Genomic DNA, 26,868 nt, shown 5'->3' on the forward strand with positions numbered 1-26,868 from the left:
TGTACAACCTCCTCAAACCCGTCGAGACTAACCTTCCGCACCATGGGTGACCCGACCGGGCCTTCTGCTCGCTCGCCCCCGAACTGTGGAACGCCCTCCCCGCCCACCTGAGAGCACCACCCGTGTCGGTTGACACTTTCACGAGAGGACTAAAGACTTTCCTTTTTAACAAAGCTTTTTTATAGCCTTGCCCTTATGTTTTAGTTAAATGTATTCCCGTTTTTTTTAATGTTTTTAATGGTGTGATGTTTCTACTGTAGCACTTTGAGATTCTTACAAATGTAAAGTGTGTTATAAATAAAATCCATTATTATTATTATCATCCCATTCTGGGCGGGAACCCCTTTTGGAGTTTTTAGCATAATGCTAGCATTGTTATACTTTAGCAGAAAAATAGCAGATCTACAAGCTCATAGCGCAGTGCCGCAGAGCTTGTAGATCTGCTATTATTGAAAAATCGTGAACATGTGTAGCAAATCTTTGACTATATATTCTTTCAGAGAGAACGTTTTTAACTCATATCTTTACGTCTGGGGTGTCCCTGGGGAACAACATATTTTCAGATGGGGTCCAAATGCATATAATTATATGGGTTCTTGACATGAAATTGTTTGAGGAGCACCACTGACATAGAAACATAGGTTTTTCAGAAAACTGTCATGATTTTAGAAGACTTTTTTTTTTAGAATCGTCCTCAGGTCATTATTATTGTAAGATAAAATAACTATCAATATGTTCCTCTGTGTCTCCACCCTTCACCTCCACTTTCCTCTGTCCATTCGTCCAGGAACATGATCTGTGAACGCTGTGAAGGCCTGAAGGAGTAAGAAACAGGCGGGCAGATGCTTCAATGGCGTGGACAGAGGCAGGATTAAATCCAAAGCCAAGTCCAGCTGCAGAACTGAGCTCTTCATACTACCCAAAAAGCCTTACGGTGCTTTTCCTTCCCGCTTGGTCCTTCTTCTTCCTCCTCGTGCTTTTGTCCAGCTCCCCCCATCCAAGCATGGCCGGACCTCCCAAGCCGGCGCGAGTCCCTCTGCTCTCCGGCCAGCCTTTCATCGTCTTCTGGGGCGTCCCCGACTCTTCCTGCGTCGGACGACCGGACCCCAGGACCTTCGGGATGGAACGGGAGGGCCGGGTGGCCGTCTTCTACGAGGACACGCTGGGCAACTACCCGTATTTTGTCGACCGGGACACGGCGGTCAACAGGGGTCTCCCGCAGCACACGAGACTGGACAACCACCTCCAGAAGACCGGGGAGGACATAGTGGCGGCCTTGCCTGCCCCGAGGTACCTGGGGCTGGCGGTGCTGCGCTGGGCGGAGTGGGCTCCCCAGTGGGCGAGGAACAGAGAGAAGAAAGCCTGTACTCGGAGGCCTCCCGGGCCATGCTGAAGGCCTTCTTCCCTGACTGGACACCCGAAGAAGTGGAGAAATGGTCACAGGTATGGAGGGGTATAGAATTAGGGAACAGAGGGGTTGAGTAATGAGGTGGAGAAATAAAGGCGGTGAAAGGGGAGAGTGGAGCAGTGTTGTTTTCGTCGACTAAAACTAAGACGAAAAATGTTCGTCGACAACCTTTTTCACTGACGAAAACTAAATGGAAACTAAATTAAAACTAAGCTACGATGACTAAAACTAAGACTAAATGTATTAAAACATTCCAGGTGACTAAAATGTGACTAAAACTAAATGTAAACTATTCAAAAGACTATGACTAAAACTAAAATAGAAATTTGCTGCCATAAACAACACTGCATGGAGTGGAGGGGTATAGTTGGAGGAAAGGGTATAACAATGAAATGAAAAGGCAACTGGGAGGAGATGGGGAGGGAACGAGGAAGACCGGAGAAATGGAAAGGAGGTATAGAGAAATGTATACGCAGAGAGGAGGAGGAATGAAACAGGAGAATAAATAATAATAATTATGATATAACACAATCCTAAAACACTCACATGGACAGACATACACTCATACACATTCATTGTTGCGTTTCATTTTTATCTAAGGGACTGCAATGGAAATAAGCCGTTGGCTTTCTTGCATTTATCCTTTTGATAGTGATGTATAACTATGTGCATTTTTCTGTACATGTAAACATTGTCAATAAACATATCAATCAATAAAAAAAACGTTACGAAGAGCCAAAGGAGGAAAGGGTATAAGTGGAGTAGAGGAATGAATGGCAGGAATAGAGCAGTGGTTCCACAAAGTGGGGTCCGGGGACCCCCAGGGGTCCTTGAGGGAGTTCCAGCCAGGGGGACAGCAGCTAAATGATAGTTTCGAACCAAATGGACCACTTATGGGTCTGTAACTCTTAGAGAGTGTACAAATGGAACCAAACGGACCCGTTAGGGTTAATTTAACTCTGAATTAACATTGATTTTACAATATAAATTGGGGTCCCAGAGATAGAAATGCCATTAAAAGGGGGTCTGTGGACTAATATGCATGTCAAACTGGGGGTCCTTGATATTAAAACGGGTTGAGAATCACTGCTACAGTAGAGCCGTAAAAATCTTCTCTTTTTTAGATATGCCAGGTTTTTTTTTAGATATGCCAGGGTTTTTTTTTTAGATATGCCAGGGTTTTTTTTTTAGGTATGCCAGGTTTTTTTTTTAGGTATGCCAGGGGTTTTCAGGTATGCCAGGGGTTTTTAGGTATGCCAGGGGTTTTCAGGTATGCCAGGGGTTTTTAGGTATGCCAGGGGTTTTTAGGTATGCCAGGGGTTTTCAGGTATGCCAGGGGTTTTCAGGTATGCCAGGGGTTTTTAGGTATGCCAGGGGTTTTTAGGTATGCCAGGGGTTTTTAGGTATGCCAGGGGTTTTCAGGTATGCCAGGGGTTTTTAGGTATGCCAGGGGTTTTTAGGTATGCCAGGGGTTTTTAGGTATGCCAGGGGTTTTCAGGTATGCCAGGGGTTTTCAGGTATGCCAGGGGTTTTCAGGTATGCCAGGGGTTTTTAGGTATGCCAGGGGTTTTCAGGTATGCCAGGGGTTTTTAGGTATGCCAGGGGTTTTCAGGTATGCCAGGGGTTTTTAGGTATGCCAGGGGTTTTCAGGTATGCCAGGGGTTTTTAGGTATGCCAGGGGTTTTCAGGTATGCCAAGGGTTTTTAGGTATGCCAGGGGTTTTTAGGTATGCCAGGGGTCCCTGGCATACCTTTTCAAATGGGGGTCCGTGGTCCATGGGCTAATAAGCATCAATTTGACATGAAAAAGTTTGGGAACCACTGGAATAGAGGACGAGAGGGAACAGGGACCCCCTTTTTGAAACTAGCTCCTCGCCACTCGCCCTACACACTTCCACTTGGTTTGAGCATAGATATATTAATAATAGAGACGGCACCGGAATTCCCCTCCCATCCACTTGCATTGCATTGCGTCTCTATTATTTATATATCTATGCTCAAACCGAGTGAAAGTGTGTAGGGTGAGTGGTGAGGAGCTAGTTTCAAAAATGGCCGGAGGGAGATCTTTGTCTGATGTTGATGATGTCATCCCAGGTGGACTTTGAGGCGGCGGCCAGGTCCATCCTGACGGAGACCCTGCGGGAGGTGAGGCGGTTGCGGCCCAAGGCACTGTGGGGCGTCTCCCCGTATCCCAGCTGTTACAGCACTGACTCATCAGCCAATTACACCCGCTGCCCCGCCACGGAGGTGGCCCTTAACGACCAGCTGCTGTGGCTATGGAAGCGCTCCTCTGCCCTCTACCCCCTCCTCACACTGGAGAAGCTGCAGGTATCTGAATATGTGGGAAATGTTGAGTTCTTTAATTAATCCATTTTGGGCGGGGAACCCTGTTTGGTGTTTTAAGCATTATGTTGTGCTTTGGCTATTGAAAAATAGCAGATCTACAAGCTACGAGCTTGTAGGTCTGCTATTTTTGAAAAATCGTGAAAATGTGCCTCAAGTCTTTGAATATATATTCTTTCAGAGTTTCAGTTTTTAACTCAAATCTTTGTCCCATGGAACAACATATTTTCAGATGGGGGTCGGCGGCATATTACATATAATGTTTGGGGTCCTTGACATGAAATATTGAGCACCACTTTAAAATTCGACGTCCGGCCTAAATGGGTTAAAAAACAGTGATAGATAGAACAGGTCTAAAAGGGCCTTTCACCCTGAATGGCAACGGCACCACTGCATTCTGAAATTATTACTATTATTTTTCAATGGCTCTGTTAAAGGAGAATTCCATGCTAGAAGGCTTTCTTACCTTTATTTGTAGTTGTTACCTCCCCACCAAAGAGATCCAGGTGTTTTGTGCAAAAGTGCATTATTGGCTATTTCCCCTAATATAAGCCCTCAATGGATTGCATTGAATTGCATTGAATCGAATGGGGCATTGGGGTGTTGTGCTAATTCGCTTATTTTTGAGTGGTGTAAACCACTCCTACAACTGGCTTTTGTGTGCATAAAAAAATGACCATGGTTGCTATGTTCAAAATAATTTCTGACGTAATTAAATCACACCCGGGTGAACTGGATGACCGTAGCAACCGTGGTCATTTTCTCTGCACAAAAAGAGCCAGTTGTGAAATCACATCCGGGTGTGATTTCATTACGTCAGATCAGAGCTGATCAGGCTATATAATACCTTACCTTATATAATACCTCACATCAGACATTACGTCAGACCACAGCTGATCATGCTATATAAAACCTTACACCACTCAGTTCACACGGGTGTGATTTTTTGTATATAGCCTCTCTTCATAATGTAAATAGAATCCAAGTGGCACACTTTACTACTTATTTCGATGGAAATAAGCAAATTAGCACAAAAACCCAACCTCCATTGAGGGCTTATATTAGGGGAAATAGCCAATTATGCACTTTTGCACAAAATAACACCTGGAGCCCTATTAAGCAAGACGAAAAACCCATGCGGTAATACAGATTTCGCCCTCGCTCTGCGCCTTTTCGTATTATGGAAGCCGTGGTGAGCGCTCACTCATATGGAATACCACGTTCCTGCATAATTTAGCATTGGGGGAGTGTCCATATGTTAATTATTTTCGCTTTGCGCTAATTTGCTATTAAGCCCCTTGACCTAAAAACACTCAGCGCATACCGATTCCGCCTGGGTCTGACCACGTCTTAAAAGCAAAAAGCACTGTTTCATTTTACACTTGAGCGGCTCTGGAGTGCTGCTGGAGTGTTGCCATGTCTGTTTATTATAAGCGGCTTCTTTTTCTGCAAAGATGCTTGTAAATATTGGTAGTTGTGGTTGCTTTTCTTGTTTCTAAAGTGCTTATTTGGGCTTTTCTCCTAATGTTGTTTAAACCAGTGATCCTCACACAGCGACATTCCCATGTCAAGGACCCCCAGATTAATGCATTTGCCCAACTAAGCCAGTGACCCCCATGACAGATTTGTGTTTTTAAATGTTTCAATAACATTTTTCAAAAATATTCCACAATTGTCACTTTTTTCAAAGATTACTTTTGAAAATAGCAGATCTACCAGCTCACAATGCATCACATTCATTCATTAAAACAATGAACTCTGACTGCAGGGGGATATATATTTATAATGATCATTCTAACAATGTGCAAGAAAATATGTAAAAAGAAGGAAGAACTTTATATTTGTGGACAATCAAAATATGCTGGAAATTTTAATGTGGTGTCATTAAAAGGAATCTTGATATGGCAGACTCACTATCTAGAAAATAAAAACATGGCACTTCATTTAAAATAGGTTGTAGACCCCTGTTATATGCGATTCTTTTGGGAGTATGTTTATAGACCTATTTACTTGTTTCTATGACACATGGCAACAGCGAGTTTTCTGGCTTTCTCGTTGAGATTATAAAGGGTCATATATCGCTCATTTCTCAACCTTTTTTAGAAATTAAAACATCTCCATACTCATTGGGAGGTTTGCTTTCATACGCTGTATCACACCCGACTCAATTAATTCTTCTTCAATAATATGCTACGAGCGAAGACCATAACATTGGGGCCGCAGCAATACGCATGGCGCACGTATGGCATTTCAACTCATTCCTTCGTCGTGACTCGAATGAAATAAAATAAAATAAACGTTATTTTACTGGTGTTTTTCAATAGAAACAAATAAAGAGCGTGTGTGCAACAGTCAGTGCATATACGTGCTTGCACTATAGGCTATATTTCCTCCTTGTCGGGATGGTGAGCTGAGCTCTTCACAGCCCGTTTGTCTTTCATATTATTCTTATAATATTTGATATTATAAACACTCATGGTTCTCTCATTTCTCAACCGTTTTTTAAAATGTAAAAATCCCCATATTCCTTAGGAATCTTGCTTTCATTCGCTGTATGGTACATGGTTCTATTTTTATCGAATTAAACAATATCAAACGAACTTGTATGTTCGGGGGTTAGACGATTCTGGGAACATTACGCATGGATTGCCAATTTGCCAGCCAATGCTGCGTATCTACTCGCAGTTCCATTCCGATCTGAAAGGTATAGGTAGGTGCCATTTCAAAGTCTTAGTTATTCATTTATGAATCAAATGAACTAGAATAAAGATTTTTACAGCTGTTTTTCATGCTTAGAACAGAAACAAATTAAGTGACGATGTGCGTATATCTCCCTCCCTTAGCATATGGCTGCGCCGCTGTAATGACTTTCCAATGAAAACTGCAAGTTACTTAACAAAATAGAGACATAGGCCTACAAGCTATGCACATCATGGCTGTGACAGCTTGTGGATCTGTTCTTTGGAGGCATAAAGGTGACAGCATGCAGTGCAATATGAATAATTAACCCAAATGTGACAAAGTCATGTCATGTCTATGGTGCCAGTCTGCAGAAATGTAATACCACTTGCCGAAAAGGGCGCATCATCAGCTGGTGTCGTAAAGAGAATAGTACGGACATGTTCATTGGGTAAGCCTCAAAACTCCCTTAAACACTCCCATGACTAATTCAAGGCCGTTTTGCTCACACCACGGGGTGTCGAAAGCGCTTCTTACCTGGCCCATAATTGTAATATGACATTGCACCCGCCCCCACGTCTTAAAAACTGTAAAATTAGATGTAATTAGATTCCACTTGCTTAATAGGGCCCTGAGGGCCCTATTATGCATGTCTTAAGTACCAGGTCTTATTACTTAACTTAAGACCTGGAGGCGTGGTCAATGCCATTTGGCTATTCTGAGTGGCCAAACAGCATTGACCACGCCTCCAGGTCTTAAGTTAAGTCATAAGACCTGGTACTTAAGACACGCATAATAGGGCCCTGAGGGCCCTATTAAGCAAGACGAAAAACCCATGCGGTAATACAGATTTCGCCCTCGCTCTGCGCCTTTTCGTATTATGGAAGCCGTGGTGAGCGCTCACTCATATGGAATACCACGTTCCTGCATAATTTAGCATTGGGGGAGTGTCCATATGTTAATTATTTTCGCTTTGCGCTAATTTGCTATTAAGCCCCTTGACCTAAAAACACTCAGCGCATACCGATTCCGCCTGGGTCTGACCACGTCTTAAAAGCAAAAAGCACTGTTTGATTTTACACTTGAGTGGCTCTGGAGTGCTGCTGGAGTGTTGCCATGTCTGTTTGCTGTTTTATTATAAGCGGCTTCTTTTTCTGCAAAGTTGCTTGTAAATATTGGTAGTTGTGGTTGCTTTTCTTGTTTCTAAAGTGCTTATTTGGGCTTTTCTCCTAATGTTGTTTAAACCAGTGATCCTCACACAGCGACATTCCCATGTCAAGGACCCCCAGATGAATGCATTTGCCCAACTAAGCCAGTGACCCCCATGACAGATTTGTGTTTTTAAATGTTTCAATAACATTTTTCAAAAATATTCCACAATTGTCACTTTTTTCAAAGATTACTTTTGAAAATAGCAGATCTACCAGCTCACAATGCATCACATTCATTCATTAAAACTATGAACTCTGACTGCAGGGGGATATATATTTATAATGATCATTATAACAATGTGCAAGAAAATATGTAAAAAGAAGGAAGAACTTTATTCATTATTTATTTGTGGACAATCAAAATATGCTGGAAATTTGAATGTGGTGTCATTAAAATTAATCTTGATATGGCAGACTCACTATCTAGAAAATAAAAACATGGCACTTCATTTAAAATAGGTTGCAGACCCCTGTTATATGCGATTCTTTAGGGAGTATGTTTATAGACCTATTTACTTGTTTCTATGAGACATGGCAACAGCAGGAGACGAGCTTTCTGTTCAAACGTTCAAACGTTGAGATTGTAAAGGGTCATATATCGCTCATTTCTCAACCTTTTAAAAAAATTAAAACATCTCCATAATCACTGGGAAGTTAGCTTTCACACGCTGTATCACACCCGACTCAATTCTTCTTCAATAAAATGCTACGAGCGAAGACCATAACATTGGGGCCGCAGCAATACGCATGGCGCACGTATGGCATTTAAACTCATTCCTTCGTCGTGACCCGAATGAAATAAAATAAAATAAACGTTATTTTACTGGTGTTTTTCAATAGAAACAAATAAAGAGCGTGTGTGCAACAGTCAGTGCATATACGTGCATGCACTATAGGCTATATTTCCTCCTTGTCGGGATGGTGAGCTGAGCTCTTCACAGCCCGTTTGTCTTTCATATTATTCTTATAATATTTGATATTATAAACACTCATGGTTCTCTCATTTCTCAACCGTTTTTTAAAATGTAAAAATCCCCATATTCCTTAGGAATCTTGCTTTCATTCGCTGTATGGTACATGGTTCTATTTATATCGAATTAAACAATATCAAACGAACTTGTATGTTCGGGGGTTAGACGATTCTGGGAACATTACGCATGGATTGCCAATTTGCCAGCCAATGCTGCGTATCTACTCGCAGTTCCATTCCGATCTGAAAGGTATAGGTAGGTGCCATTTCAAAGGCTTAGTTATTCATTTATGAATCAAATGAACTAGAATCAAGATTTTTACAGCTGTTTTTCATGCTTAGAACAGAAACAAATTAAGTGATGATGTGCGTATATCTCCCTCCCTTAGCATATGGCTGCGCCGCTGTAATGACTTTCCAATGAAAACTGCAAGTTACTTAACAAAATAGAGACATAGGCCTACAAGCTATGCACATCATGGCTGTGACAGCTTGTGGATCTGTTCTTTTGAGGCATAAAGGTGACAGCATGCAGTGCAATATGAATAATTAACCCAAATGTGACAAAGTCATGTCATGTCTATGGTGCCAGTCTGCAGAAATGTAATACCACTTGCCGAAAAGGGCGCATTCCATGAGTACATCAGCTGGTGTCGTAAAGAGAATAGTACGGACATGTTCATTGGGTAAGCCTCAAAACTCCCTGAAACACTCCCATGACTAATTCAAGGCCGTTTTGCTCACACCACGGGGTGTCGAAAGCGCTTCTCACCTGCGCCCATAATTGTAATATGACATTGCACCCGCCCCCACGTCTTAAAAACTGTAAAATTATATGTAATTAGATTCCACTTGCTTAATAGGGCCCCGACTCTGTTGTGTGCATGCGTGTGTGTGTGTGTGTGCGCGTGTGTGCGTGTTTTCTGCAGGCTGACCTTGTAAACACCATAGGAGAGAGCGCTGCCATGGGAGCAGCAGGAGTCGTCATCTGGGAGAAGGACGAAACAAAGACCGAGGTAAACAATGCTAGTGTGATGACAGCGTGATGTCTCAGTCTCGACTCTCAGCCCCACGGAGACACACTTATCTCCCTTTCCGTTTCCCTTTGATCCGTTCCATTTCCCTCCGTATACGTGCATGGCGCTCCTCTTATGAATTATTTATGGTATTCATTTTTACACATGTCGTGCATACTGCTAAAATTGTTACCCGCCGTAGTTCAGTGCTTTTTTTATTTTTTATTCCAATTTCACGGTCGACGGTTGACAGGCATTTTTTTTGCAAATGAACCGAGGGAATGTTCTCATATAAATAATGCACCTGTTTATCGCTAGTCACAATTTCACCTCTCTGTGTGTGTGTGTGTGTGCGTTTGTGTGTGTGTGTGTGTGTGTGTGTGTGTGTGTGTGTGTGTCACTGTCCATTCAACAGAGAGAGTGTTCGGACCTGGCCCAGTTTGTCCGCCAGGTCCTGGGGCCATACTCCCTCAACGTCACCACCGCAGCCCGTCTCTGCTCCAGCTCACTGTGCGAGGGCCGCGGCCGATGTGTCCGACTGAACCCCGACAGCTCCGCCTACCTCCACCTGGATTCTGTAAGCCAGTGTTTTTTTGTGGCTTTCGCCTTTATTTTATAAAAGGGACAGACAGTAGGCTGACAGGAAATGGGGAGAGAGATGGGGGGAAGACGTGCAGTAAAGGCCGTCGGGATCGGGAGTCAAACCCGCGGCACACTGGTTTGCCAGCCAAGGTGCCTGGACCGCTGAGCCCAGGCCAGTGGAACCATTTTCATATCTATCAAGGCCCATTATTTATTCGGGATTTGATCCACGGGGACCACCATTTGATGACATTTAGCCTCTCGGACCCAAAAAGAACGAATATTTCGTCGTATAATATAATATTTTGTCCACTAATCCATGCTGTATTGATGTTGGTACCATTAGGAGAGATAACAGGCAAACGTTGATGGAAATAACAATTATTCTACATTCTCGAATTGTGTAGACTTCTTGTAAACTAATGCAGATGTTTAACAATAATGTAACTCTCGAGAGCGTAAAATGAAAATGATTTAACGCTCTCAGGGTCCATTTACGCTCCAGGGTCCATTTGGTTATAACTCTCCATCATTTAGCTGGGGACCACCTGGAACCCTCTCAAGGACCACTGGTGGTCCCCGGACCACTGGTTGAAAACTACTGCTGTAAGCCATCCCCAGAGTAATTATATTATTTTATAAAAGTGTATAAAAAATAACACAATTGTGTAAAAAATCTATGTAAAAATAAGATTTATGTATAAGTAACTGACGAAAAAAGAGTTGAGCCAGAAGGCAAAGCTCTCTGTCTACCGAGCAATCTTCGTTCCTACTCTCACCTATGGTCATGAAGTGTGGGTCATGACCGAAAGAATAAGGTCGCGAATACAAGCGGCCAAAATGAGTTTTCTTCGACGGGTGGCTGGCATCTCCCTCAGAGATAGGGTGAGAAGTTCAGTCACGCGAGAGAGACTCGGAGTAGAGTCGCTGCTTCTTCGCCTGGAAAGGAGCCAGCTTAGGTGGTTTGGGCATCTGGTTAGGATGCCTCTCGGGCATCTCCCTAGGGAGCTCCTCGGTGCACGTCCCACTGGGAGGAGACCCCGGGGCAGACCAAGGAGCAGTTGGAGGAAACACATCGACTCACTGGCCTTGGACACCCCATTCGACTGGTATCACCCCATATAATCGGCGAAATCATCCGTTATCAGCACGTTTGAATGGGGCCAGAATGTCCATACTGGCATCCTCACTGTTCAGTATGTCATTATCTGCGATTGTAGCATTGTCATTATCACTGATGTCCTGACGGAGGCGCGCCGAGCGAGTCGCCGTGCCGAGCGTTGCGAAGGCCACCAGACCCGACTCAGCGCCGTTCGAGTTACGTCCTGATAGACAGAGAATAGTATATATTAGTAGCTCCTAGTTCCATCATGCACCAAAATGAAACGTCCACCAGGGGGAAACCTTGACCAGGCTATGTGGTGAGGATGCCAGTATGGACATTCTGGCCCCATTCAAACGTGCTGATAACAGATGATTTCGCCGATTATATGGGGTGATACCAGTGGAATCGGCTGCCTTGGAACGCCTCGGGATCCCCCAGGAGGAAGTCACTATAATGTTGCTCTGGAGAGGGAAGTCTGGAGCTCTCTGGTGGAGCAAAATGACCAGTTCAAACAAGATCTACCCACCCAAAAAACGATGATCCCATTGCTGAAATGTGTTTAAAAATGTACCTGAGGGGGCTTTGGAATAGTGGTGTGGAATGGGAAATGGAGGGAAACATGGAATTGGTAGGGTAATTTTTGTATAACTTTGTAATGCTACTGATGTTTGTGCACAACAATCTTGAACACAAAGTATTTCATTATGGGTGTGAGTTGACAGGCCCTTCTAGATGTCAGTCAAGTCACCTTAATTCAAGTTGCTGATATATTTCAATATATCTTCAGGACCATGTCATGTGGTCTACCTGCACAGCCTTTGTGATCTACTGGTAGATCACAATCTACCTTTTGGGCACCCCTGCTATAGACCAAAGGAAACATGCCTGGCATGGCAAGCTCCAGGCTCCTGGCAGCGGTGGCCGAACGGATAGCGGCGCGGTCTTGATACCGGAAGGTTCCTAGTTCGAATCAGCCGTCCGACACGGTTAAAAATTACCACCGCTGAAGTGCCCTTGAACAAGGCATTGAACCACTACGATGAAATGTGTTCTATGAGCAGGGCCTGGCTGGAAACAAGTTCTTGAGCTTAGCCCAGATACCCTGGGTAAATATAGATTTCATTTCATTTCATTTCATTTCATTTCATTTCCTCAACGGATGTACCTTTTGGAATATTGAACAGTATTCTGTATCCCAGATACCGTCCTATATATGGCCTGTAAAGAACTAACATTAATATTAATGGGAAGGGAGGTATGGCTAAAATGGCAAGCTTGTGACCTTCATTAGAAGCACCAAAGCACCATTTGAAATGTGATGATCCTTCCTGGATGTTCCGTTGCTGTACTGTACAGTGTGGCATGGCGGCATGTGTATACTGTAGACCCCTTTACATTTGAGCTTAACCCATTTTGACCCGAGATCAGATTGTAAAAATGTCTTCTACATCCTGACAGTTTTCAGAAAAAGCTATGTTTCTATGTCAGTGGTTCTTCGATTTTTCAAAAATAGCAGACCTACAAGCTCGTAGCGCGCCACTCGGTGGCACGCTATGAGCTTGTAGATCTGCTATTTTTCAATAGCTAAAGCATAGCATAATGCTAACACCAAAATGGGGTTCCCGTCCAAAATGGCTTAAGGCCGAGTTAAAGGGGAAGAGACATGCCTGCAGCATCATAAGCCCCATAAGCCCAGTGCTTTTCCCAAGGACCATATGCTAGAAACATCTCGTCATTAACCCAATCCTCGAATGCTATCTGTTGCTGCTGCTGCTTGCTATATAATACGCTGGAGAAGGAAGGTGCATCTGGCATGGCAACACTCAAGGCCTTATCTATAGGAGACATTTATTATTGAGACGCTACTGTATGTATACCGTATGGTACAAACACTCGTGTTCCAACCCTGTATTGTACTATTCCTTATGCGGCTGCTTAGTTATGCCTGATCCAATCTGGTCCAATCCGAGCTAAAGGAGGAAGAGAGGCGTGGCCATGTGTCGTGGCAAAATTTCATTTTCCGTTCCATTGAAGTACCTTTTGGCTGCGGTACAAGATCTTAACCCATTTAGGCCTGACATCGAAATTAAAAAAAATGTTTCTGTATCAGTGGTGCTCAATATTTCATGTCAAGGACCCTAAAAAATATATGTAATGTGCCTCCACCCCCCCATCTGAAAATATGTTGTTCCAGGGACCTCCCCAGAAGCAAAGATTTGAGTTAAAATGTTCACTCTGTAATAATATATATTCAAAGATTTGAGGCACATTTTCACGATTTTTTTAAATAGCAAACCTACAAGAGCTTGTAGATCTGCTATTTTTCAATAGCTAAAGCTATTGAAATATAATAACATAATAATGCTTTAAAACACCAAAAGGGGTTCCCGCCCAAAATGGGTTAATGCCCTGATCCTATTAACGTCCTCTTAACATTTGAAACGACATAAAAGCGGGTGTTGCCGTAATAGTCAAATGAGATATTCCAAGCATGGTGACAAATTATCATCAATCTCAGTTCTCCCCCAATAGTTATATTCTGCTACTGGTTATTGTAATACTGGGACCAAACACAGCAAAAAGAAACACAAGAATAAAGATGGAAACCTATTCAACCTCTGCCTGGCTGCGCCTTTACTACACTGTGGACAATTCAACGCTGGCGTGTAACTGGTGTTCGATAAACTATCACAGTGAGATTTATTTTGTGTTACTTATTACAAATGCAGTACTGTACAGTATGCACAAATCCTCAAGGAAGTTTGGATTTCTGTTCAACGAAAAGTTTTGTTCAAAATTGCTTTTGAATGTTTCTTTTCATTTCCAGTGATACTTCAAAAAATATATATCTTACTATAAACATGACATTTATGCCTGTCTGTGTATGTCTGTAGTTCACTTATCTTATGTCTGTCTGTATGTCTGTAGTTCACTTATCTTATGTCTGTCTGTATGTCTGTAGTTCACTTATCTTATGTCTGTCTGTATGTCTGTAGTTCACTTATCTTATGTCTGTATGTATATCTGTAGTTCACTTATCTTATGTCTGTCTGTGTATGTCTGTAGTTCACTTATCTTATGTCTGTCTGTCTGTCTGTGTATGTCTGTAGTTCACTTATCTTATGTCTGTCTGTCTGTATGTCTGTAGTTCACTTATCTTATGTCTGTCTGTATGTCTGTAGTTCACTTATCCTCAGCGGTTACTATGACCACTAGAGGGTGCTCCGATCGCTCGGCCACCGATCCGTGATCGATGGAGTTTCACTCCAAATGACTCGATCGGAGATCGGCAATTTACCCAATCTGGAGAAACACACCTTTTATACCTGTGGTTCCCAAAGTGGGGTCCGGGGACCCCCAGGGGGTCCTTGAGGGAGTTCCAGGGGGTCCCCAGCTAAATGATAGTTTGGAACCAAATGGACCCTTGTGGGTCTGTAACTCTGAGAGTGTACAAATGGAACCAAATGGACTCTAACGGGTCCATTTGGTTCCATTTTGTACACTCTCAGAGTTAAATTAACATTGATTTTACAATATAAATTGGGGTCCCAGAGATAGAAATGCCATTAAATGGGGGGTCCGTAGACTAATGCATGTCAAACTGGGGGGTCCTTGACATTAAACAGGTTGAGAATCACTGCTAGAGCGGTAAAAATCTCTTATGGGGGTCGCTGGCATGTATTAATGGGGGTCTGCGGGCTAATAAATGTCAATTTGGGGGTCCTAGACATGAAAAGGTTTGGGAACGACTGTTTTATACCATTTAACACGCAGCCCGCCAGAACCGTAGTAACCGTAGGATTAAATTAATCGTCTAGCCCGCCAGAACCGTAGTAACCGTAGGATTAAATTAATCGTCTAGCCTGCCAGAACCGTAGCCTACGTTTTCCAGGGTTTATAATATTCTTTAATCCATGTTTTGATCCGGTCGTATCGTTAGCTGCCGCTCGTTAGCATAACAGTCAAAGAGGGACAGTGGCTGCGGCCATTTTGAAGATGCACGCGCATCCACTTGCACTCTATGTGCTGCTTTCAAAGCCCTGTATCTCCAAATCGGCGCAATGATTGTCGTTTCTGGTGAGGTTTTTCAACGGCCGACAGCAGGCGCTGTGATACTCGCCGTCGGGTTTTTTCCACCACCGACCGAGAGAACAACAACCGGTCAAGACACCACACGCAGCATTTTGTCATTGTAACATCCGGTTACGGATATTTGGCTCTTCAAAGTAAGTGTTATGCACGATAAAACCTTGGCAATGCGCGATAGATTATATAGCATATCGTTTTGCATCTTTGTGACAGGCCTAAACATTCTAACCTTCTTCCCACACACACACACACACACACACACACACACACACACACACACACACACACACACACACAGGGATCGGAGCACCTCTACTGATAACGGCTACATTTCCAACTTGTATCGTTCCTGATGCTTGCAACGGCCACCAGTCGTCTAATACTGCAAAAAAAAGAAGAAAAGAAAACCTCTTCTTCTGCAGCTCATGTAAATGTATTTATTTATTCTTTAAAATATACACTCAAGACAGAGGATAGCTAAATCATTTGTTTAGTTACAGGAAGATCATATTTACACAGGTGCATTAACAGAATATTAATCATATTTATATATATATATACGAGAAAAACACAGTTTCCTCTCGTCTTCCCATGCTTTGTTCCGAGCCAATATGTTGCTCTCAAAACGCCCAAAATCTGTGCCGAGACACCGCTGTTCAGAGTAATTTTGTATGATGTGTGGAGGCAATATTTTAATTGTTATATGTTTTAACCTGGGACAGTAAGCAGATTCCTCGACACCAAGGTGTCCCCGTGGGCTAATTAAAACATACAGTTGCTCTTAGAGATGCTCCGATAATCGGTGATCGGTCATATCGACCTTTCCATATTCACTCTGATCGGTAATCTGCATTTACCCTATCAGGAGAAACTGATCTTTTACACCATTTAAGTGGTATAAATGTCAATCAGATATATAGTTTAACCCATTATAGTAAACAATTAAGTGCTGTACAGGTCAGTCATATTGCTGCTCACAGGTAGGCCCAATTATAAACAATACATAAATAAGATGGGTGTCATATTGTTGACTGATGGGGTCTATAAAAGTGGGCAGGCTTTCTGCCCACTTTAGATTAACCTAAAAAGGGCCCATAGAATCAAATTCTATGAAGAGGCATCATCACAATGTACCGTAATACAGTAGGCTATGCCTTAATTTGGCTGATAAAACCTAATACTTTAAGAGCTGATATCTCCTCAGTTAAGCACATTATGCGGAGTGTTTGGTTGCTCTGGATGCAGAACTAGTGTGTGCACTGTCACTCAACGTGCATGCGTCATGTAGGTTGGCTCTCTGTGGCGCCTATACATTGCAATGCATGTGTGTGCGTGTGTGTGTGTGTGTGCGTGCGTGCGTGCGTACGTGCGAGTTTCTGTGAGTGCGTGCGTGTTTTTGCGAGTGTGTGTGTGTGGGGGCTAGGGGGAGGGACTTTGACCAACACTTTATCTCTTCCCCTTATGTTAAAATGTGGTTTGTCTTTTTATTTTTTTTAAATGTAGGCTACATGTTGTCACATCACTATAGGCTACATCAAAATGTTGATTCACGAGACACACTATTATGTGCTTGATGTGTCAAGTCACCCCTATTTGTTTAATCTATTCAGATGTATTCATAGAGGACAGCATTTATTGTATGTATTCATTTATAATAACATGTGACTTTTAATCATCATCAATCATTCAAATTGATTGAAAAAAGTTTTATTTTTACTACTAATATACTTCATGTGCTCTGGACTCACATTAGGTCAAACATTTTAATGACCCAACACAGGTTGTGATGGTGAAGGTATATACATTTCGTGTAATTTGCTGAAAAGTGTGTTTGTATATTGCATAATAGTTTTCAAACGTCCTTATTTTGTCTACTGTGGTCACTGTGCTCTGCATGGCCAATATGTCATCACACGTGTGTGTGTGTGTGTGTGTGTGTGTGTGTGTGTGTGTGTGTGTGTGTGTGTGTGTGTGTGTGTGTGTGTGTGTGTGTGTGTGCGTGCGTGCGTGCGTGCGTGCGTGCGTGCGTGCGTGCGTGCGTGCGAATTTAGGTTTTGTACATCCTTAACGCTGAAGCATTGTGCCAAACCAGCCACAGGCTGACATGGTCACATTTTGCTAAGCCAGTATAATTATGGTTATATAGTTCATGCAATGATTTTGATATGACAATGACACATACAGGAGCGGCAAATACAACATAGTTATTATCTGTAATCAACAGCAGTTACTTTTCAAGATGTCTACAGATATTTATGCCGAGCCAGACATGACAAAGAAGGTGAGAAAGAGAGATAGAGACAGAGGACAGAGAGGGGACCCTGCTGAGGACAGTGTAGAGATGGTGGTGGACATCTACCAGAGTGTGGACGACTTCGTCCCTGGACCACAGGGGGACATGATGGTGAGGGACAACACAGCAGGAAGACAGACTCAGGGTGAGTTTGATCAAGTAGTTGATCAAGTAGTTGATTTCAATGTTTGAAATGTAAAAAAAATAAAGGGAATCTCCGCACACTCAGATCTGTGCACAATAAATGTATTTATTTAGCAAGCTTTCGGTCTACTGACCTTCTTCAGGCGCCTGAAGAAGGTCAGTAGACCGAAAGCTTGCTAAATAAATACATTTATTGTGCACAGATCTGAGTGTGCGGAGCTTCCCTTTATTTTTTTTATATTTTTCATGTTCCCTTTGTGGCTCCAGCACCTCACTTAAGTTTTTTCAGCCGATGAGCGGTGGTTCTTTTTACATTTTTCTGAAATGTTTGAAATGTAAAAAAAATAAAGGGAAGCTCCGCACACTCAGATCTGTGCACAATAAATGTATTTATTTAGCAAGCTTTCGGTCTACTGGTGCCTGAAGAAGGTCAGTAGACCGAAAGCTTGCTAAATAAATACATTGATTGTGCGCAGATCTGAGTGTGCGGAGCTTCCCTTTATTTTTCTCAGGTTCCCTTTGTGGCTCCAGCACCTCTCTTAAGTTTTTTCAGCCGATGAGCGGTGTTTCTTTTTACATTTTTCTGAAATGTTTAAAATGTAAAAAAAATAAAAATAAATACATGTAGCAACTGTCTGTCCTTCAATAAAAGATTATTCAGAATTTGATTCAGAATTTCTTACAACACAAAACGTAACAAGTGCATATCCTTCACTATAATGATGATTTAGACCAGGGGTTCTCAACGTTTTTGTCTGGGGACCCCCGCAAATGCTTTGTATAATAATTTGGCGACCCCCCCCTAGGGGTCGCGACCCACGGGTTGAGAACCCCTGATTTAGACAGCTGTTCAGTTATAGTGTAGCAGAGCTTTCAGACTCTAATTCGCTCTCTCTCCCTCCCTCCCTCCCTCCCTCCCTCCCTCCCTCCCTCTCTCTCTCTCTCTCTGTCTCTGTCGCTGCACACCTAGCTGTACTTTCTGTTTCAGGACAGCGCTCTAAAACAGGGAGAAGGCCTCTCATGGTGGTTGCTGGGTGTCTGCTGGGGATGCTGTGTCTTATACTCCTGGGTGTGAACATAGCCCAGGCTGTACACTGTGAGTATTGCATGGTACTAAACGACCACATCACTCACTCAGGGAGTTTGTTGCCTGACATTTTTGTAGATGCGACAAGTATTAAGGCCACCACAGTATTAACTTTTGTTTTTCTTTTTAATTTGAGTGTCTTTTTGTGTGTATTATTGGATGCATCTGAAAAGCATGATGAATAAACTGGTGTTGACAATTTAATGCACGTAAATAATAACAACATTGAGTTTTTTCTTCTTCTCAAATCAAAATTTCCACACAGATGCTTAACCTCAGTGAACAGTGTAGCAACAACTGTCTTTATCGTCCATTTCTGTCCTTGCAGATCGTTCAGCCAGTAACAACATGACCAACGACACCCTGGTGCATCATTATAACACGCTTAAGTCCAACAACGATACCCTGACCCTGGAGAATAGCCGTCTAAAGTTCCTCAACAGCAACCTGACACAGGAGAACAAACTGCTAAAGTCTGACAATGACAACCTGAAGCAGAAGAACCAGCTTCCAAGTGAAGTAATCCAGCAGCCAGCAGGTGAGAGAAGATACAAAATACATTGTATACATAGTATCAATGTAAAAACTAGTCAAAACTAACTACAATATTTGCCTCTGAGAAGTAGTGGAGTAGAAGTAGGCCTATCACAATATTGAAATATTGTTATATGAAGTAAAAATACCAGAAACGTGTAATTGAGTAAATGTATGGAGTAGAAAACACCATTGATAAAGTATATGAATAGTTCTACCCTCCACTCCACTATACATCTCTGACTACTATTATTATTACAACTATGTGTTTAGAATTGATTGTCAGTACATTGAAAATCCATCAGTAAATCTCCTGTTTGATGTTTGTAGACAAGTCGTGTCCCAGTGGATGGACGAAGTTTGGATGCAGCTGTTACTACAGAACTACTAGAGGGAAAACATGGCAGGAAGGTAGAGACGAATGTCTGCGTCAAGGAGCTGATCTGGTGGTCATTAACAGTAGTGAAGAACAGGTTAGTGTGTGTGTGTGTGTGTGTGTGTGTGTGTGTGTGTGTGTGTGTGTGTGTGTGTGTGTGTGTGTGTGTGTGTGTGTGTGTGTGTGTGTGTGTGTGTGTGTGTGTGTGTGTGTGTGTGTTTGTGTGTGTGTGTGTGTGTGTGTGTGCGTGCGTGCGCTCGTGCGCCCATATGTGCGTCAATGATTATAGTGAAGAAGTGTATTGAATAGAATTAATGATGATTCAAACATGTACAAATAATCAGGTATTCATCAGAGGATTGAGGTGCAGCAGGACTGGGGGGTATTATAGATCATGGATTGGTCTGACCTGGACTGAGGGCAGCTGGACGTGGGTGGATGGAACACCACTGACAACAGAGTGAGACATTTGACATGTTTTCATTGTAATCAAAGTCTATCAAAGTCACTTTATTCTAGTGACTGAGTGGATGTGGTTAAATAAATACATTGTTTATTGTGCAGGTACTGGCAGAGTGGATGGCCTCCTAATGATGAAGACAGTTACTGTGCAGTCTACAATCACTATAATGACCCTGGAACATGGTTTAATGGGGGATGTTCAGATACAAGGCCCTCAATCTGTGAGACTAAGTGATGTTTGTGTTCACTTCATTGATGAAACTGCAGTTCAGTGTTCTTCTGCTACAGCAGTAATTAGTAGTGGAACATTTTTAAAACAAAAAAAAAACATCTTGAAGTACTACATGTTGTACCTATAACCACTTTAACACAAACCACCAACTATGATGCTTTAGCATGTTATTCATTTGGCTTTCACAACTTGAACCCTAGTGACCCTATTCTGGGGATGAACATTATGCGAAAATAGTAGATCTACAAGCCCACATCGCGTCACAACACGATGCATTGTGAGCTTGTAGACCAGCTATTTTCACAGTGAAGATAGTGCAGAAGTTCTCAAAGTGTGGTGGGAGGCCCCATATAGGAGTCATTGGTGTGGTTCCAGTGGTGCAGTTCCAAAGTAATTATAATTTAGACTTTTAAAAAAACTTGGGGGTCTCTGACATAAAGACCTTTAGATGGGGGTCTGCGGCCAAAGATTATATGCTAAAAAAAAAATCAAAATGACCCAATAAGGTGAAGATACATTATGTCATTCTATTTTGTTATATATGCCATTTGTTTTTGCTTGTTTGCTCATATCATATCTTTTTGATCTTCTTATATTCGTATTGTTAGTCTTTAACCACGTGAATCCATAGCATTATTATTCTCATAATAGGTCAAAGTCATAATATGTGAACGTTCTGAGAAAATAGTCAGACATTCTTCAAAAATAGCAAATCTACAAGTTCACAACGCGTCACAAGGTGATGAGCTTCTAGAGCTGCTATTTTTGATGAAGCTGATTTTGGTCTAGCCGAGAGAAAGTAGTGGTGCAATATTATATAGCTGTATTTTAACCCTGTTTGGTCTAGCCGCTGTAGAGAGAAAGTAGTGGTGCAATATTATATAGCTGTATTTTAACCCTGTTTGGTCTAGCCGCTGTAGAGAGAAAGTACTGGTGCAATATTATATAGCTGTATTTTAACCCTGTTTGGTCTAGCCGCTGTAGAGAGATAGTAGTGCAATATTATATAGCTGTATTTTAACCCTGTTTGGTCTAGCCGCTGTAGAGAGATAGTAGTGGTGCAATATTATATAGCTGTATTTTAACCCTGTTTGGTCTAGCCGCTGTAGAGAGAAAGTAGTGGTGCAATATTATATAGCTGTATTTTAACCCTGTTTTTCTATGAAAGCTTTTAATAAAACTTCACTTGACAAGAGCATTATTCAACTCTTTATTTAATAATTCTACTGATTAAACTACGTATGTGGAATTGGTGACACAAAGAAATGAGACAAAATTGGAACTGCAAAAGCTGTTACGCTCTCCTGATTGGTTGACAAATGGCAACTCACCCGAACATGTATTTTCTGTTTATTTAAGAGGTGGAGGGACGGGGAGACTTTTACTGAAGAAAAACTGTATAATGTATAGTGAAAAAACTACAGTATAGTGAGTGACTAAGTGATGATTAGCCTACTATCAGAGATATAGATAAAACCCTGGTGATTTTTGGCTTATAGGTTAATAAGCCAAAAAAAGCCTAACAGATTCTAGCATGTTCACACTTCACACACTAAGTGTGACGTGCATGTGTTCGCCATTTTAAAACCAGATTTCACACCCCTATATGTCTCAGAAACACTGAGGAAGCTTGTTTCCTTCGACTTCTGTACGTTATTTAAAGTGGTATACATGCATTTGTGAGTGACTTAATTTGATATTGTTGGGTCCTTTTTTGTTCATGTTCCGATCATGCTCTGAAGACTTTTGAGTTGAGAACACCAGAAGAACACTACAATTAATTATATATTAAATGACAGAAAAGGGAAGACGTTTTTTTTATGAGTGCAGGGCACAGAGCAACTGTGGTTCACAAAGATATAAATGAGAAATTGTAATATTTAGGCGGGTTGATTGTGTATATATATATATAGGCAGGAACAGGGGGGGGGATGGTGTTTCTCCCCACAAAGCCAATTGACTGACTTCTATGTAAACCAGAATTCATTAGCCCCTGCTCTAAATAGCCAGCAGCTTCCATTTTTCTAAATTAACTCAAACAGTGCTCATAAAATTAAGCATGGCAGTGTCTATTATGTATACATTATGTCTGGTATTAAAAGGCTGAACTGGGAGGACATGCGTGTCCAGTATATGCTTTTTCAAGAACTCCATTAGAGGCTCTAAGGCCGACTCTGGTTCAGATACTGTCATCATGTGCATAAATATGTCAGTTTTCTTTAGACAAAACATCTCATATGAAATGTTTTACAGCATATTGTTGTTTTCCCCGTGTTATATTCAGTTCAGGACAGTATATACTGTAGCACATTTGGCTGATTTAAAAACCTATTAAAGGAACCCAACGTGTTTTAGCGTGATGACAGTGAGACATGAGAGTGAAGTGCAGCAAGTGCTCGCCACATCCTCAACCCTTCTCTCTGCAGCAAGCGAGAGGGGAACTCAGGTGACGTAAGAATGGACTTCCCGTCTCTCACACCCAGACCACAGCGCGTCTCTGTAACAATGACAAGCTGCTGCTATATGTGTCAGGAGGAGGAAACACAACAAACTGGCCTCATTTAGACATGAAAAAGGTCCGTTTCTGAGGCCTTGTACACACATAGACCCGAGTTAAAAACATTCACTTTGAAAGAATATATATTCAAAGATTTGCGCCACATTATGATTTTTCAAAAATAGCAGATCTACAAGCTCGTAGCGCGCCACTCGGTGGCGCGCTACGAGCTTGTAGATCTGCTATTTTTCAATAGCTAAATTATAACATAATGTTTAAAACACCAAAAGGGGTTCCCGCCCAAAATGGGATAATATCATTTTGCATTTTTGTGACAGGCCTAAACATTCTCCCCTTCCCCCCCACACACACACACACAGGAACAGTTTTGACGTAGGTTTTGACATATAATAATTTTGGAAATATTAAAATTTGCAACATTTCACAAGATCAGTATCGGTATCGGTACCCATCGGTATCGGGCCGATCATGAGAAAAACAATCGGCGATCGGTCCCAAAAAACCTGATCGGAGCATCCCTAGTTGCTCTCGTCACATTGGGAACATAAGAGTAGCGTAACGACATGTAATTATACATAATAGCAGTGGCGTGCACAGACATTTAGAGGGGCAGGTGCTCAAGTGAAAAAAGGGCACCTTGTGCTAGCCTGGCTAATAAACCAGACTAATATCACACAACACTGTCGCGGTATATCAGTCTGGGCTGGCTCCACTTGGATTTCATTTCCCGGGGGGCGGGTTCAAACATTTTCTCTTTGACGCAATTGGTCAGAGCTACTGTCAGTCAAAAGTCTCAAGCATTGAACGTCACTGTACCAAAGCCCGCCCATATTGCATACCGTGTCCCGATTGGTCCGACCTGTTCTCGATTGTAGGAAAGAGGCGTGCTACTGAGCCTCGCCAGACCGAAATCCGCTGGTAGGCAACTTTTTTTTGCCAACGGCTGATTCGGTCTGGTTTATTAACCAGGCTAACCTTGTGCAGCACGTGGAACCGGCCGGTTGCCTTAATAGTGTGAGATTTATAGATTTTGGGGCATAAATAATATATTAGAAGAATTGATCAATGTCACCATGGTTCACATACTGTACACTGTACAAAAAAAACGTGTCTAGTGTCTATCTGTGCACGCCACTGATAGAACCCATTTTGAAACCTGATTCAAGAGGCATACAGTAGATATGCATAACAATGGCTCCCTGAAACCCATGATAAGATAGACCTTTGTTACTAAATCCAAGGATAAAGTGTTTTGTGAAAGACACACAATAATTCAAATGCAACCCCAAAAATTGTTTGCACACCAATAAAAGCAAATAGCCGTTTGTATAATTAATTAGTAAATGACAAACAGAAAAGACGTTGCGGGAGAACACGTCGACGGTTTAGGGCATTTCAAACATAGCTTTGACAAGCTTTATAGCTCACTTCTATGAACAACAAGGAAAGCATGGGCTTTTCACATAAGCAGCTAAAAGCAAACATCACCATTGCAATCAAAGTTAATGCCCTGCAGGCTCTGACAACAACTGTACGGGGCTGTGGATTAGCTGCACACCCAGAAACACCAAAAAGTTGAAAGAATATATATTCAAAGATCTGTGCCGCATTTTTACGATTTTTCAAAAATATCAGACCTACAAACTCGTAGCACGCCACTTGGTGGCGCGCTATGAGCTTGTAGATCTGCTATTTTTCAATAGCTAAAGTATAACATAATGCTTAGTTAAAACACCAAAAGGGGTTCCCGCCCAGAATGGGTTTTAAACAGCCTGAGTTTGGTCGGCACTTACAAAAGGGATATTTATTTCACTTTCAAAAAAATGTTTGGGTATTTTCATCGTCTACACTCTGGCTTTTGGGAACACCCGAGACAAGTCGCTTGATTCGGTGTTTAGATATTTGATATTTTATTTTAGCTTCCTATACGAACCCATTGCAACTTCAAACTTAAAAATGAAATGAAACAAAGGTTATCGGAACAACACAGCGCCTCACGAGGGGACGACAATGTCCGTCACCAGAACCAAGGATGAGTGTTTTCTAACCCATTTAAACCTGAGCCCGATTCTAAAAATATCTTCTAAATCCTAACGGTTTTAAGAAAAACCTATGTTTCTGTCAGTGGTGCTCAGCCTTTTTCATGTCAACGACCCCCAGAATTATCTGTATTTGGCCACAGACCACCATCTGAAAATATGTAGTTCCAGGGACCTCTCCCAGAAGCACAAACTTCCTCTTCAAAATAAGAGCCACATGTAATGATTAGTCAACACTAGTTTTATTTCTAAGTCTAGTGATGTGATTAACATCACATTTGAGTCCCTTTTGAATGCCTGTCAGATTTCTCTACATAACTGTCTCAGCTGTTGGTGCGTCAATGAGCCTTGCATGCCTTTGATCTACGCGTAGAAAACGTTTTGACGACGTATGCGCACTGGCACATCGGTTGTGTGCCCCCCTGATTATTAATAACATGTAAACACAACATGAACATAGTACTCTTATTATGCATGTATTTATTGGGATTAGACCTTCATCAGGACAGACAATGAATGAATGATGAAGGTCTAATTAATCGACCGAAACGATGAAAGTGTCTGACAGTGTGCGGGACCTTTTTTGTTTTTCAAAGATACCCTTTTTAATATATGCTCTATTGCCCTACACACCTGTCACTAGCCTACTGAGGTGTGCATCTGCCTTTTGCTTATGTTACTGCTTAACATAAGTATTTTCTGTGGCAGTGTCGGGTCTGTCTGCAAATGTTGTCTTCTTCTAAATATCAGTTGTGGCATAGTCAGTGTTTCTATAGACCATATTCACACAGTGGCCATTTTGCATTGAAAAAGCAGGGTAGGCAATGGGGCGGCATTTCACTAAATTAATAGCAAGATGTGAATAATGGGTCTATATTGAGGTAAATCGTGAACAATGTTGCTCAGCGTTTCCAGTGGCTGCCTTAACCCATTTTGGGCGGGAACCCCTTTTGGTGTTTTAAACATTGTTATAATTTAGCTATTGAAAAATAGCAAATCTACAAGCTCATAGCGAGCTTGTAGGTCTGCTATTTTTGAAAAATCGTGAAAATATTTATTTTTTACATTTCGAGGTCAGGCCTATCCTGATTTATACTATAGGGTCACTTGCCACGAATAGACAGCCACTTTTCACTAGGGTCTGTGATGCAGAGGCGTATCTACAATAAGGCGAGGAAAGGTGTCTGCCTGTCCAAATCCATTTTCTGCCTGTGCCAAAATCCATACACTGAGGACAAAAACAAGACCTGAGAACTATTAGACAGCGGATTGGCCGTTGCGCGTATATAGAGCGTGACCCTCAATCACCCATTGGAATGTAAATGCAAGCCTTTCAGCCTTTGTATCCTACTGTCTGGCAGGTATAGCTCTTTGAAAACCTTTAGTGCTACCGATTGTGCGCAGGGGGGGGAGACGACAATTAACACATCTTGCCTGCCCAAAATGTAATTCTTGGAAACGCCACTGCTGTGATGGGTCTTGTGAAGGGGCGACGGTATAGGTTGACAGGAAATGGAGAGAGAGAGAGAGAGAGAGAGAGAGGAGAGATGGGGACTGGGAGGGAGTGACACGAGACTCGAACCTGCAACGTTGCCGTCAGGCTACATACTGTAGAAAGGTGCCTGGACCGCTACGCCAGCCGTCCGGGCTGTGATGGGTCTTTGTTAACACATTCTAGGCGGTTGGGAACCCCTTTTGGTGTTTTAAGCATTTATGTTATACTTTAGCCATTGAAAAATAGCAAATCTACAAGCTTGTAGATCTGCTTTTTTTTTTTTATC

General features: G+C 42.1%; 1 pseudogene across 1 annotated transcript; it reads left to right on the forward strand.

Annotated features, from left to right (window-relative positions):
- The first annotated feature begins 997 nt into the window (after positions 1-997).
- LOC306933565 (hyaluronidase-2-like) lies at positions 998-21,723 on the forward strand (annotated as a pseudogene). The gene is made up of 11 exons (XR_013792498.1): positions 998-1,443; positions 3,502-3,735; positions 9,337-9,396; positions 9,540-9,626; positions 10,042-10,203; positions 17,627-17,840; positions 18,810-18,935; positions 19,255-19,464; positions 19,791-19,933; positions 20,181-20,296; positions 20,401-21,723. The product of XR_013792498.1 is annotated as a hyaluronidase-2-like (transcript).
- Positions 21,724-26,868: the final 5,145 nt, after the last annotated feature.

This window comes from Electrona antarctica (assembly GCF_951216825.1).
Source record: "Electrona antarctica genome assembly, chromosome: 2".
Classification (NCBI taxonomy): domain Eukaryota; kingdom Metazoa; phylum Chordata; class Actinopteri; order Myctophiformes; family Myctophidae; genus Electrona; species Electrona antarctica.